Below are 2,710 nucleotides of genomic sequence, written 5' to 3'. Positions count from 1 at the left end.
AATGCATCAATTTGTGAGTCGCTCTGGACTAGAGCGTCTGCTAAATGACGTAAATGTGCCCTTGAGCAAGGCACTTAACCCTAATTGCTCCTGTAAGTCGCTCTGGATAAGAGCGTCTGCTAAATGACTTAAATGTAAATGTAAATGTAAATGTAGAGCGTGCTCTTGTGTCATGGAGCAACTGCCTTTTATTTATCACCCTAATAATATCATGGATTGTTATTGGACTAAATGCAGTTTGTGTGTGCTGCCCTGCCCTGATCAAATCAAATAATGGACAGTGCGTTTCCCTCAAAATATAGGCAGTACACGCAGCCTTTGTTTTTAGTCTAGGAGACAGTCAATGTCTGTAGTCCATTAGGGCACTATAAAATCCCTTCAATGTTTTGCCTGATTCCGTTAATTCCCAAGTTCCCTTTTCTCCGTTTAGATTTCCCGTTGACCGTTTGTCCCTGTTTTGGCAGGTTTTCGCTCTCAAAAGTACACCTTTTTAATAGCAAAACAGCACAATTGGATGTTCTATGTCCACAACAATGTTTAAACCCTATCAGGTGACCATTTGTGAGGTCTGGGAAAAATGTAAGACATTTAGATTTTGGGGTGTAGTTACCCTTAAATGCAAGAGTGCACCAGGAAGAGACCTTTGTTTGGTTAAGCGGTGTTGCTGTAGAACAAATGGCCACTGGAGTGATGCAAATGATCACGGTATAATTCTGCCAGGCAGGCATAGGCTACTTTGTAGTTAACATTTACTTGCGAAGGTTTTGGGGAAAGCCATTCCTTCCCTACCAGAAGAAGGTTATCATTAGCATCATCGCTAACGGCTACACAAAGTGTAGATATACGCGCGCACCGCACACATGCACACAGACAGGGGCATTCCTGTGCCGTTTCAGAAAGTTCATGGAAATACGAATCACTGATGCATTTTGTTCATGTCTTATGATTGACTTGGGCAAATGAATGCGTTTTCTAACAAGTTGAATAGATTTAGTTGATTTCTTACTAAGCTCAATAAATGTTTGAATATTGTTGAATTTCGGTTTAATGTCTGGATTCCGTGATTCGGTCCGCAACGCCTATTTTATAGGGGCTTAGTCAATGAACTTGTCATAAATCAACATAGGATATGCCCTCTCCCCCCACCAACAAGACTCAAATATATATATATATATATTGGAAATGTAAGCAAGGGTTGAGCTTCTTCAGTTTGTGTCACAAAGTGGATACGTTTCTGTGTCCCTTTCAGAGTGAGTGACACATTGACTTTATATAGTGTACCAAGAGTTGTCTCCCTAGCTTACGGCCATACCATCCTGAATACGCCCGATCTCGTCCGATCTCAGAAGCTAAGCATGGTCGGGCCTGGTTAGTACTTAGATGGGAGACCGCATGGGAATACCAGGTGCTGTAAGCTTTTTGTCCCAGTAGAGCGTGCTCTTGTGTCATGGAGCAACTGCCTTTTATTTATCACCCTAATAATATCATGGATTGTTATTGGACTAAATGCAGTTTGTGTGTGCTGCCCTGCCCTGATCAAATCAAATAATGGACAGTGCGTTTCCCTCAAAATATAGGCAGTACATGCAGCCTTTGTTTTTAGTCTAGGAGACAGTCAATGTCTGTAGTCCATTAGGGCACTATAAAATCCCTTCAATGTTTTGCCTGATTCCGTTAATTCCCAAGTTCCCTTTTTCTCCGTTTAGATTTCCCCCGTTGACCGTTTGTCCCTGTTTTGGCAGGTTTTCGCTCTCAAAAGTACACCTTTTTAATAGCAAAACAGCACAATTGGATGTTCTATGTCCACAACAATGTTTAAACCCTATCAGGTGACCATTTGTGAGGTCTGGGAAAAATGTAAGACATTTAGATTTTGGGGTGTAGTTACCCTTAAATGCAAGCGTGCACCAGGAAGAGACCTTTGTTTGGTTAAGCGGTGTTGCTGTAGAACAAATGGCCACTGGAGTGATGCAAATGATCACGGTATAATTCTGCCAGGCAGGCATAGGCTACTTTGTAGTTAACATTTACTTGCGAAGGTTTTGGGGAAAGCCATTCCTTCCCTACCAGAAGAAGGTTATCATTAGCATCATCGCTAACGGCTACACAAAGTGTAGACATACGCGCGCACCGCACACATGCACACAGACAGGGGCATTCCTGTGCCGTTCCAGAAAGTTCATGGAAATACGAATCACTGATGCATTTTGTTTCATGTCTTATGATTGACTTGGGCAAATGAATGCGTTTTCTAACAAGTTGAATAGATTTAGTTGATTTCTTACTAAGTTCAATAAATGTTTGAATATTGTTGAATTTCGGTTTAATGTCTGGATTCCGTGATTCGGTCCGCAACGCCTATTTTATAGGGCCCTAGTCAATGAACTTGTCATAAATCAACATAGGATATGCCCTCTTCCCCCCAACAAGACTCAAATATATATATATATATATATATATATATATATATATTGGAAATGTAAGCAAGGGTTGAGCTTCTTCAGTTTGTGTCACAAAGTGGATACGTTTCTGTGTCCCTTTCAGAGTGAGTGACACATTGACTTTATATAGTGTACCAAGAGTTGTTCCCTCGCTTACGGCCATACCAGCCGGAATACGCCCGATCTCGTCCGATCTCGGAAGCTAAGCAGGGTAGGGCCTGGTTAGTACTTGGATGGGAGACTGCCTGGTAATACCAGGTGCTGTAAGC

General features: G+C 41.8%; 2 non-coding genes across 2 annotated transcripts in view; both read left to right on the top strand.

Annotated features, from left to right (window-relative positions):
* Positions 1 to 1,298: 1,298 nt before the first annotated feature.
* On the top strand, positions 1,299 to 1,417 carry LOC123490310. Its single transcript, XR_006660888.1, has one exon. It is a non-coding gene; the product is annotated as a 5S ribosomal RNA (ribosomal RNA).
* A 1,175-nt stretch (positions 1,418 to 2,592) lies between these two features.
* The window catches only part of LOC123490304, a 119-nt gene continuing 1 nt past the window's right edge, over positions 2,593 to 2,710 (top strand). Inside the window, exon 1 of the ribosomal RNA XR_006660886.1 lies at positions 2,593 to 2,710. This exon is cut by the window's right edge and continues 1 nt beyond it. This is a non-coding gene — a ribosomal RNA (5S ribosomal RNA).

This window comes from Coregonus clupeaformis, unplaced genomic scaffold, assembly GCF_020615455.1.
Source record: "Coregonus clupeaformis isolate EN_2021a unplaced genomic scaffold, ASM2061545v1 scaf3647, whole genome shotgun sequence".
Taxonomy (NCBI): Eukaryota; Metazoa; Chordata; class Actinopteri; order Salmoniformes; family Salmonidae; genus Coregonus; species Coregonus clupeaformis.
The sequence above is the reverse complement of the archived record's forward strand: the minus strand, read 5'-3'. Positions and strand labels throughout refer to the sequence as shown.